This window comes from Nuphar pumila, chromosome 13 (genome assembly GCF_984573655.1).
Source record: "Nuphar pumila chromosome 13, dmNupPumi1.hap1.1, whole genome shotgun sequence".
NCBI classification, from domain to species: domain Eukaryota; kingdom Viridiplantae; phylum Streptophyta; class Magnoliopsida; order Nymphaeales; family Nymphaeaceae; genus Nuphar; species Nuphar pumila.
In genome coordinates, this window is record NC_143261.1 from 79203508 (window position 1) to 79216601 (window position 13094).

The window sequence follows — 13094 nt, forward strand, 5'->3', positions numbered from 1 at the left end:
CTATGTAAATCTATAAATACCAACCCCCCTGTGAATGGATTTACGTGTGCATTTTTCACATATGAGATGGCCTTCCTGTCATTGAATGCTTTCTTGATGGAGTCTTTTCTTATTGGTAAGAATGAAACAAATGACTCCTTAGTAGTCCACATGAACTGAAGCCGGTGACAAATATGGGAGCACGTTTCGTGAAGCATATTATTTCAGAGATGGTTCCATGCGTTGCATAGGGTGAATGAATTGAAGCAAATGATGCTCGCATGTGAATTTAAAGACTGATATGCCCATAGCAACACATGGTTGCAGCTTGCAAGTCTTGATCAGGGATGAGAATCTTATGTCTGAGCATCAGCCATTGGAGCATACTTGGGTCTTGATATCAAACACATGGGAGAAAATTTATTTATTGTGACTTAGATTGTATGGTACATTGTTTTACATGTAAGTAACCGGTTCAGCTACTCAGCACTGAAATTATAATAGGGAATCAAAGTGACAAGACCTTGAAAACTTTTTCCAGTGTCGGTGGAGAGACGTTCATACTTATGTTTCATCTTTTTATGCATGCAAAAGTATTTTTCCAGCTAATTTTCTTTTACCTTCGGTGAACCATTATTGATTCCCCCTTCTTTATATGAAATATGTTAAATGAAACATGCTAAATGAGTTTTTCACGGTAATGTATTACCACAATGATATATTTTTTGAAAATGCCTCACAATTTTTTAAATCTCCTAATATCCAAATTCGCAAATATCTGACTTTAAAAAAACCTTTTTACTCTTTGCACGTGTGAATTTTCTCTCAACTATGTGATTGTTTTCTGCAGAATAGTATGTATCTTTTCGATCTGACATAAAAAACTTATGCTTTTAAGTTGTTGGATTTCTGTTTTGATTCAGAACTGAAAATTTCTGAAGAGTTTTCGTTTTTGAGTTTCAAAATCAGAACAAACACATAATTTAGACACTAGAACAACTCTTTCCGATGATGTTTTGATTCAGTAAAACTATAAAAAAAAAGAAACTAGACATAAATACATTTTCAATGATACCTAATTCGCTGGAAAACAATAAACAAGCATTGAGATACAACCCCGACTGCATTTCTAAAATATGAGATGAACAGGCGTAGGCAAAGTTGCGCCTTTTCTATCATTTCTATTCTATTTTTTTGCCACTTGTGTTAAAAAACAAAAATAAAAAGGACAAAGATAGATCGGGATGCTATCTTTTTAATGCCACCAAGATCACCTTGATATGATGAGCAGTTAAGGAGAAACGTCCTTTGAAAGATATATTATTCGGTTATTGCAGCCTGTAGAATATGTTTCTATTCTAGTTTTAGAACTCATAAATAAAAACCCTAGAGGGGTTTTCGGTTTTGATTTGAAACAGGAAAGTTATATGCCAATGTCTTGTCTTTTTAACAACTATAAAAACAAAGGTTTTTGACATCGGATATGAGAATAGAGAATGTTCTGCATAAAATATAAGAATATGTGATTTTTTTCCTAAACATGCGAATTTCTTCCTAAATATATGTGATTTTTTCTTATTTATGCGATTTTCCTATTAAATATGAAAAATTCCTCCTAAATATGTCATTTTTTAATATATGAATTTCTTCTTAAATATGTGAATATACATATTTGATAGAAAATATGAATATTTGAGATAAAATTCACATATTTGGGAGAAAAATCGCATATATTTAAGAGAAAATTCTCATATTTGAGAGGAAAATCACATATATAAGAGAAAATTTGTATATATTTAAGAGATATTTGGGAGAAAATTTTCTTACATATTTGGAAAGAAAATCACACATATTTAGGAGGAATTTCATATATTTGAGAGAAAATTCACATATATTTGGAAGAAAATGTGCAGATATTTGAGAGAAAATGTATATATTTAGGAGAAAATATGCATATATGAGAGAAAATTCACATATTCACATATTTTGAAGGAAAATCACATATATTTAAGAAGAAATTCACATATTTGAGAGAAAATTTGCATATATTTATGAGAAAATTCATATATTCAACATATTTTTTTGCAGAATATTCTTTGTTCTCATATTTGTATCTCTTTGGTCTAACATCAAAAACTTGTGTTTTTATAGTCGTTGGAAAGATGAGACACAAACCTATGACTTTCCTATTTTAAGTCAAAACCAAAAACCTATCTAGGGTTCCTACTTTTGAGTTTCAAAACTGAAACAAAAATATGCTCTCCAGACTGGAACAACTGTACAGACCATCTTCCAGAGGATGTTTCTTCACAACCACTCATCATATCAAGGCGATCTTAATAGAGTTAAAAAGATAACATCCTGATATGTCATTGTCTTTTTTTTTTCTGGATTTCTAGCGTAAGTGGCTGAAAATGGCATAGAATAGATGAAAAAGGTGCAATCATGCCTATTCATCTCATGTTTTAGGAACACTACCGGGGTTGTATCTCAGTGCTCATTCGTCATTTTTCAGCGAATTAGGTATCATTGAAAAGGTATTTTTTGTCAAGTTTGTTTGTTATTTTTTTTAATCCCTCATTTTTAGGTCAAAACGTGTTCTAGAAGATAGACTATTCAGTTGTTATAGTCTGCAGAGCATGTTTCTTTTCTGGTTTTGGAACTCAGAAGCGGGAACCCTACAGGGGTTTTTGGTTCTGACTCAAAATAAAAAAAGTTATAGGTATGTGTCTCAACTTTTTAACGACTGTATAAATGAAAGTTTCAACGTTGGATAAGAGAGATATAGATCTAAGAACAAAGATTGTTCTCTAGAAAACAATCACATATTTCAGAGTAAATTCACGTAACATGTGAAAAGATTAAAAAAATCTTTTAAAAGTTGAATATTTGTGAATTTGGACATGGAGGGGATTTCAAAAATAGTGTGCCATTTTCGAAAATGTGTCATTTTTGTTGTGGTCATTTTCAGTAGACTTGGTCTGTACAAAAATTTTGCAACTTCAACTTTAAATGGTGTTCGAAATTGGATGCATGGAAAGAAACATTGAAAACAAACAAATGAAACAAGTATCAAAGTGCAATTGGATATATTTTAAGAACCATGACAGATTAAACGAGATAAAAGCATATGCTTTAGTAACATCAGATCGTGCTTAAGCTTGAGTTGAGGTATGCAGGCTTCATTTTATAAGTTGAAAAGATCATTTTAGAGAAGTTTCATCAAATATGGTAAAGTTTTCAGTTCCAATGACAAAACATATTTGAGTTCAGAACTTGGTGACTTGCTATTTACGTCACAGGACATTTTTTTTGGTTCCATGTGACACCATGCAATGTGATGAGAGGACGTGTGACACGCCCCTGACACATACCAATAATATTTTATCATTTCTTAATAACTTTGATAAATTTTCAGCAATACAATATTTTATATATTTATATATCAAAAAAATAATTGATAGTAATAAAAAAACTTTTGTCCTCGTCACCTATTTTGCAAACATTTGCAATCTTGTGTTATGAACTTGCATTGTGTCACAGGTTCATGTAACGACCCCAAACCGACCCTCAAAATTTTGCAAATTTTTTTATATATAAATAAATAATTTAGAAGCATTGAAAAAATTATTTTAGGGACCCGAAGCACAATACAGGTTTAATATACACAACCCAACAATTATTTCAGACATAGAATAAATCAAATCATGAATTTAAATTAAATTAAATTAAATCAAATAGTCCCTATTTAGGATTCAAATATTCACTCTAAACAAAAACTTCCCAACACAGTTGGAACCTAGGCCACTACATCATAACCCTCACTTCCTCCAGCAAGCTGGTTCCTCCATCACTTTGTCTCAATACCTGAAAAAGATTTCTAAAAACAGGGTAAGAACTGAAGTTCTTATACTAGACCCTCTCAAAATCGAACAGTAAGAAAATTAGCATAAGTCAAATCAAACATAAGTTTAAGAGGGCTCAACATACATCACACTTTCAAAATAAACTTGCAATTTAAACAATTCAAATCAACCAACCAACAATTGCATGCTAAACTAAACATTTAAGAATGCATCAATAACTTCTGAAGTTTAATTATCACTATTGTTTTTGCATGCATTTCCCTACTTAATGCACACAATTTAATTCTCACTTAAAACTCACAAATATTAAAAAATAGGTCAAATTCTCGAGGTTCAAGGCAGTTCTCAGTGATAATTTAACATAATTTGTATTTTATTTACTAAGTTCTACACATGTTCCTCAACCGATGTCAGAAATCATCACCATCAATCGAAACATTTGAAATCATCAACTAGTATCGGGACTACAAGAAAATCAACATCCATTGACGCCACTTTATCCGTATACCAATAACTGTAGTTATGTCTAACAACATCACCCTTATGCAAAGTGACGGAAATTTTCTACAACCATGGTCGGGAATATGAACTATACATTGAGTTCTTGAGAAAAATAAATGCACACGATATTTAGTTTCCTCAGGGTATGTTTGATGGCTTGTCCAGGGTTGGACAAAATGAACAAAAAGAACAGAACAGAATAATGGTTTTGTTCGTTCTGTAACAATTGTTCTAAGTCCAACGTTTGTTTGGACCGTACTCAAATGCTATGTTCCAAATGTCCATTGTTTGATGACGATGTGCAGACAACTTGAACAGTCATGGATAATGGGTCAAATTATTTCATTTTGGATCGTATGACCCGATCCATCCACCATTTTATATGTTTTAACAAGTTTATTATGGTCTTTTGCCCGAATATGGATCCATTACGAAATTATATCTAAAATCATGATTTTTTGCCCTGAATATGGATTTGAAATTGGATTTTTGCCCTAAATATGAATCTCGAATATGATTTTTGTCTAGAATATGAATTTTTGCTCTAAATAAGGATCTTAAATTAAAATTTTGCCCCAAATATGGATCTCGAATTGGATTTTTGCCTCGAATATGGATCTTAAATTGAATTTTTGCCCTGAATATGAATCTCAAATTAGATTTTTGCCCTGAATATAGATCTCTAATTGGATTTTGCCCTAAATATAAATATCAAATTGGTTTTTGCCCTGAATATGCTTTTCAAATTGGTTTATAACAGCACAAGATTGTCATCAACAACATTTAGTCTTCAGGTGGTGGAAGAAAATAGATGAATTAAGACAAGAAATAAGATCTTTGCTTGATGACAGAATCTTGTGCCATAAATTTCTCTTGAAAACAAATTGAATAATAGAAACAACAAATGATTTTCAACCGATCAATTTTAAATGCCTGAATAACAAGGCAATCATGAAAAAATCCATAAGGCTAGAAATTATAAGTTTTATTAATCATCAGGGAAGATGAAAATCAGTCAAATGAAAATTATCTCTATTAAAAACTTGGTACATCTTAACAATTGATAACGTTTGAAACAAGTAAATTTTTTATTTGTTCAGGTTATTGCAGGAAGTTACACCTTGTGTTGGTAATATATGCTAGAACTTTGTCTCCGTCTTTTGTGCCAATAGTTGCAGCAAGAATGATAAAAGGAATAGCAACATCTTTATCTTCTTCATCGATCAAAATCATTTCTACACCCCCAGTTGCTTTTACCACCACACTCTTAGCTAACATTGAGTCAGCAGAACTATCAGCATGTCGACAAACCAGAACCTTCCCTCTAACCTTAGAATTGTTCAATGAGCTCTCTAAGTAAAAGCTGCAGCTGATTAAGCTAAGTGAATATGAGATACTTTCAAATTTTGAGACAAATGAGCAAGCATTAAGCTCTCTTGTCATCGCGTTTTCCAAGTCACCTCGACTGGTAAGGAGTGAAGTAACCCGCAAATGCATCCGAATTAAATGTCAGGCTTATATCAATCCTCTCCCTCTCCTTCTCCTTCTCAGAGATATGATTGTACAAGTAAACGTCAGTCAGGATGCTTAACTAGTAAGGATTGAAACAAAGAATTAATATCGATATTGAAACAAAACTTCATCTACAAACTAACTGCAATATTTAAAGTACATATAAAGATACTTAACCACAACCACTCAATAGGCTTATGAAAGAGTCCTTTTATAGCTTAAGCAAATATGAAGGAGCAAAAGCAGAATAAATGGAGCCCAAGGTAAAAAGGGAGGTGTAGTATACATATGCACATGCAAACAAATATGCAAAGCATAAATACAAAGTGTATATATGGTAATGCTTCCAGCAAGACAATTTCTTATGAGAAAATTGTTAGAACCCACAAACAGTATCAGTTGTGTGAATTTTCCAAATTATCTATCATAAAGATACAACCCTAGTGTTTTACATAGACCTAGTTATTTAGGTCTGAATGAAAACCCAAGTGTATGAAGCACTACATTTCACATCTATCTTTTGTTTTACCCCTCCTGAAGGCACAATCCTTCTACTAGAGCAGGTAGATAAAATGTTAGCAAGATTAGATATTGGAATTCAAATGGCAGCTAAAACGTGATAATGGAATTCAAAGGCCCAGTTAACAAACAGTTTGCTAATATCCTCTTCTCATCAATTCAGGTTTGGATGTCTCCCCATGCAATAGATTTCCCACCCAGCTAGGCTAATCAGTTTGGATCTTTCCAGGGAACTTAATCTGAACTCCTAGATCAAGTCTTGCTAGTGTCACTCACATCCAGTCAGCATCTAATTAAGATCAATGCTTCTGTTTCCAGCATCTAGGTTATCAACCTGACCCAAGTCCAACCATCAACACTTCTATATATGACAATGGTAATCACTACCAATCCTCCTTCTGAATTAACCTAAACATCTGAGAACCAAAAGTGATCATCACAAAACAAGTTCAGGAACTGCGTAAATACAAAAACAAGTGAATGAAAAACTTGAACTAAGAAAACCTCAAACAATTGTGCGACAAACATGTCTGAAAAAATCAATCAGATTTCAAAAATCCACAACCATCTAGAAAGCTGAATTGCTAACACAGACAGATACTTGTAAACCACATAATAACGTCGAAAAGTGTTTAAATCGTTGAGTATCAAAAATTCAATAAATGACAATGATGGGTTCCACCTTTTTCCGATCAAGTAGGACACGGCCGAAGATCCAAAATTCCAATACAAAAGAATGACACACCAAAAGATGTTTATAAATCTCACGGGAAAGAAGAACACACTAGAACCATAGTATGGGTAGCATTCAGAAATGGCACAAAAGTACTTTACAGCACTCATGAATATCTGAGAAAGGAAAACATCACCGTACTCAAAAATATCAACAAAGACGATTAATCCAATTCAGCTAAGGCTCAACAAAATTACCACCTACCCGAAAATTCAATTCAATTCACCATACTCGAAATAGCAAAAAAACAAAAGCAGAGAAAAACAACAAGGAAGAATAGCCTTTCTCTCTCTGTCTCTGGATTGTTGGTTCCATTGAGAAGAACACAAATTCCTCACTCTGGAGGAAGTTTATAGGATTGAGGTCGCCTCTTCTACTCATTTCACGGAGGTCGATCTGCTGGGGATCTGTGGAGTAACACCAACGCCGAACATCTGAGTCGTCCAATCCGAGCTCTCATGGCAGAAAGAGTGAATTGGGTAAAATGGGTTCTCTTCATTTCCTTTTATATCGCACTCAACATCGGCAGAACTCGGTGATTCCAGTGGTTTAAGGGGAATTAGGGTTTACGAGACTCGCTTGTTTGAGGATGGGGGTTTAGTTGTGGCTGGGCGAAGGGATGGGGAGAGACTGGGAGTCAGAGAAATCGGTTTCAGGGACGTTGTGATCGAGAGTCCGGGCCATTGGTGGTGGTGCAAATGCCGCCTTCGCCGGCGTTGCGTCACTCGCTGTCTCCGAAGACAGAGTCACAAGCGGGGGCGGAGCTTCAAGAGCGCGCTGACGTTCAGGGAGAAGGATGTCGATCTCGCACTTGAGAGCGGTGGCGGCTCTGGCCCTCGACGCAGACGAAGCACCGACGACAACCCCGCTTGAGAGACGAGGCGCGCCCGTCGAGAAGCTTTTGTTCCCGTCGTCCCAGTTACTTTTGTAACAGGGGGAGGGTGAAACTAAAAAGTCATGTATATAAGGACGCGTCAAACGTTTGTTAAAAATCATCGTTCTCAACGAGATTTTTGTTCAAATCAGGCTGAGAACGGTGCATCAAACATACCCTCAATGACCACCATTCATGGTTCTCACCGTTTAAGAGGGCCACTAAAAATGAAATTTATTACCCAGTTTGGTCTATTTTATTATTTTTAATCAATTAAGAGTTTTTTACAAAAAAAAAATTATGTAAATAATCATGCAATAATAATTTTGAGCCCTTGCCCTGTCAAATTCAGTAATATAATTAATTCAAAAGAAACATCAAAATAATTTTGCAATGCATTTTATAATTTATAACACATGCTCCTGGCCTCCAATAACCTATGTATGGTTTACACATAAATGCTATACAATTTAAAATAAATTAAATAGCATTGCAAATTTTTCAGTGATAATAATCTTTCATAAATGAATACACTTAGTATTCACCTATCAAAGCATATTCATAGCTAATGAATTAATACAAACTTTATCGGGCACATTAGATATATCATATTGGCATAGAATCCAAACTTTTTGAGACCGACCAAATTCAACACTCACTGCAGACTCAATAAAATATCTTTGACCAATCAAATATAATGATTACAAAAGAAATCAGATTTTTGGAACAACATAAGTAAAATTTCAGTTTTTCAAAGCCCCTTTCAAAATCTGATTTCTAATCCATTTAATGAACAATTTACTCAGATTTAAACAAATAAATTTCATACATATAACTATAATCAGAATTTCTAAAGCATGACTGTCAAAACACTGAAATCAGATTTGCAACATAATAAATCACATAACTGAATTTGTGTATGCAACAGAAAATTAAGCATGGTATGCATAACCAAATTATCGAACAAGAAATCAGACAACCAAAAGTTTTAGAAAACATTAACTGCAACTCTTATATATATATATATATATATATTGATCAATAGATAAGTTGATCTATATATATGTATATATAGACATATACATATCCTGAATCCCTGATTAATGTATATATCTGCTGGCTGATATATATCTTGTTTGATGTACATATATACTGACTGATATTTTCACATATATTAGTAGAAGTCCCTTCCTGAGTGTGACGGTACAGTGGCTGTATATAAAGCTGCAATTTAATGCAACGTCCATCTCAAAATGGACTCACCTTTATGGCAGAAAATATTGGGTGCATTGCCATATTTGCAGCATGGCCATATCAAGTAATGAAGTATGGCAGCAGGCCACATAAGTGATGAAGATAGATTCTTGGATTGACAAATAAAAGACAGATTCTTGGGCTGATAAATTCAAAATAGATTCTTGAACTGACAGGACAAATTCAAGACAGGTACTTGTCAGGTTTACTTGAAGAATTAATTTGGTTCTCATGCCTATGATGGATATCTAGTAAAATTTTAATTAGGATCCACAATTTCTTGCTGAATGTCTGAGTGATTCATGAAAAATATATTAACCAATACATAAATTTTTTTTGGACTTTTGCATAATAGCTCAAATATAGGAGTATCATGACCAGTTAAAATGTGTCCAGCAAACATCCAGTTGGCACACTACTGCAACGTGGAACAACTTGAAGAGGTTTTCTTAACAAACTGAACAAAACAGCTCGCTTCAGTTATTTACTATCGCCATCTAGATTTTGGGTTAATCGAGTTTTTAGGCCTATTACAAAGTTAGGTGGATGGCAAGTATCAAAGAACCATGAGAAGCATATAGAACAAAAATGTTAGGTGCAAACTTTATCCATATATTCAGTAAATCTTATGAAGTCGAGCAGTTAGAACTACTCACATGTAAAAAAATCATACAGATTTAAATGATGAGCGTTTAAAACATAGCGTGAATCCAACAAAACAACAAGTTATGTCAATTTAAAACCCCACAACCCTCAAATCCATACAAAATTTTAAGGGTAGTACAGATCCATTGTGAATCCAAAGAAAATAGATTCTAAACCAGAGTTACCGGAAGCGCCTATACCATAAGGGAAGCGTGCTTTCCCGATACACGTTTCAGAAGCATGAAACACCGTACTTCCAAAATACGTAGGGAAGGGTCCCTTTTTTGGAAAGCGTGCTTCCCATAAATAGGAAGTGTGTTTCCCTTTTATGAGAAGCGTGCTTTCCTTTTATGGGAAACACAATGGGAAGCGTGCTTCCCCCACACTTCTCTCTCGCTTTCCTCTTTTTTTATTATTTTGTTTTTCTTCTTTTTAACTTCCCCCTCGCTTCCTAGGTTATTTTCGGTTCGCTTCCTAGGTTATTTTCGGTTCACTTCCTAAGTCGTTCCGGTTCGCTTTCGAGATGGTTCGTGATTCGCTTCTAAGTCGTCCCATGCTTCCCGCTTCCTAAAATTTTGAAAGTGCCTCGCTTATCGCTCTCGCTTCTTCGACTCTAAACAAGAAAATACAAGTTTTACATTGTTGTTAATACTTATTCTATCACTTTTTTTTAATAAAATAAAAACCACAGCTTTTATATTTGATCTAAAACCAAGTTTGAATGACATCTACAAAAATCTCTTTACCGATCGTTTTAGGAGAGAAACCCGCACCTTTCTTGTAGATTCACAAAGAAGAGGTAAAGAAGGAAAGAGGAGACGCTGGAGAGGGTCTTCTTTCTCTCTCTCTTTGTACATCTCTCTCTCTCTCAAAATCGGTATATATATATATATATATATATATATTTGGTTTTAAAAAGAAAGTTAATTTACCTTATCATACATGAATTATGGTTCTTGGCAATAAGTCCAAGATCCATATTATAATTGTATCACAGATCTTGGCAACGGGTTCAAGATCCATAATACAATTGAATCACGGATCTTGGCAATGAGTCCAAGATCCATATCTAGATCCAATTATTGCCACCCACTATATTATATATATATATAATATAGGTTTAACTAATAAAAAATATATTTATTTAATAAAATTTATAATTATTAAAATTTTAAAATTAGGCAAAAATTGTGAGATATTACAGTTCGTGTGCGTGTCCTTGTAACATAGCTTTTTTGCTTGATGACAAGCATGTCCTCTAAGGGATGACATAATCTGTTGCAAGTTATAACAACCTGAGGCGCCTTGGTTGTGGAGAGCCACAATGAGCCATTTTATGACTAGTGGATTCAGGAAAGTCGGCTTGGATGAGTCTGTGGGACACAACTAAGTCTGTGCACTTGCAGTGCAGGCCTACCAAAGGAGTCCATGAATTCAAGAACCAGTGGTCTCTAGCCCTAAAAGGGACATATTTTTGGCTTTGGACATTATATTCGACCGTAAACCATGCTTGTCAAGTTGACCACATCATAACTCGATTAAATCAATGTTCCTTCCTAGCAAAATTTGCATAGTGATATGGTGCCAATGAATGCGACTCTTGGCTGGTCTTCAATTCCAGACTGAACTAAGTCAAGTTGACCGAGTCATGACGAATGCGACTAAACTCATCTTTCTTTGATAAAAAAAATGCATAGCAGTGGTTGCATGCCTGTGAATGCGATCCTTGGTTTGGTTCTAATGTTGGTCTTTACTCCTGATTAGGTGATGCTGGAGCAGGGGCAAGACATTACCAGGTCCTTAGGATTCATTTTGATCCATCTTAATTATTCATATTTTTTCTTTAATTATGCTAGTTGGACATTGGTGTTTGGATCTTGCTCAGATCTTAGTTGAGTTTCGAATCTATCTCAGATTCGTAGTAGTATTAGACCCTCTAGGGTCCCTTGGTCCGTTGTATATATTCATTGTAGGGAGGAGATGAAAGAGTTAAGTGAATGATTATGAGTGATTTTAGTTATTTTCATTTATTTTTGTGTTATTTTCTATTAATTTTTGTTTGATTAGTTTGTATCGATGTAAGGGGGTCAATCGTGCGGGATTAATAGCAATCTTCCTTACCACTGCATCAAATTGGTATCAAAGCAGTGACCAGGAAGATTTCTCATAATCCTGCAAGATTGGCACCCTATCACAGATACAAACTAATCAAGTAGACAATTAATAGAAAATAACATAAAAACAAACAAAAATAACTAAAAACACTCATAATCATTTATTAATCTCCCTCACCACTTTTCTATAATGAATATATATAGCAAACCCAAGGGACCCTAGAAACCCTAATTCTACTATGGATCGGAGATAGATCCAAAACTCAACTAAGATCTAAACAAGATTTAAAAACCAATATCCAACTAGCATAATTAAAGAAAAAACACAAATGATTAAGATGAATCCAAATGGACCTTAAGGACCCGGTAATGTCTCACCCCAGCTCCAGCATCATTCTCCTCGGGTTGGACAAAACTTGCCCCTAAGGCTAGATCTTGTTTGCACTTTTTTCAGTTTTGCTCTAATGTTTGGGTCACGTAAATACAATGAAAATGATTGTATTGTGTGCAGTGGCAATGGTGAGAGGGCAGAGGAGGTACTTGACCAAGGGTTGGGATTAATGTAGACCCTCCTCAGAAAGTAGATGTAATTGAGGGTCATGTGGCTGGGTCGGATGTGAACACCGCTCAGACGTCTAATGCTACTCTACATGTGCAGGAGAAAGTGCATGCTTCGAAGAAAAGGTCATAACGATAAAGAAGGTTCAGTACTTGTGGACACGTATCTTGTTCATTTATTATTTTGTAGTAATCATTGATTAAATTGAAATTGCTACTATACGTAATACAATTTATTAATTTGTTATGTATGTGTGAAACATGTAGAAATTTATTGCAATTGACTTATTTCATTGACTAAATTGACATATATATATATATATATATATATATATATATATATATATATATATATATATATATAGAGAGAGAGAGAGAGAGAGAGAGAGAGAGAGATTGTTACTATACATGAATACAATTGATTAGTTTGTCATGCATATATGCAATATGTAAAAATTTATTGCAATTAACTGATTTCATTGATTTTATATTTATATATATATATATATATATATATATATATATATATATATATATAT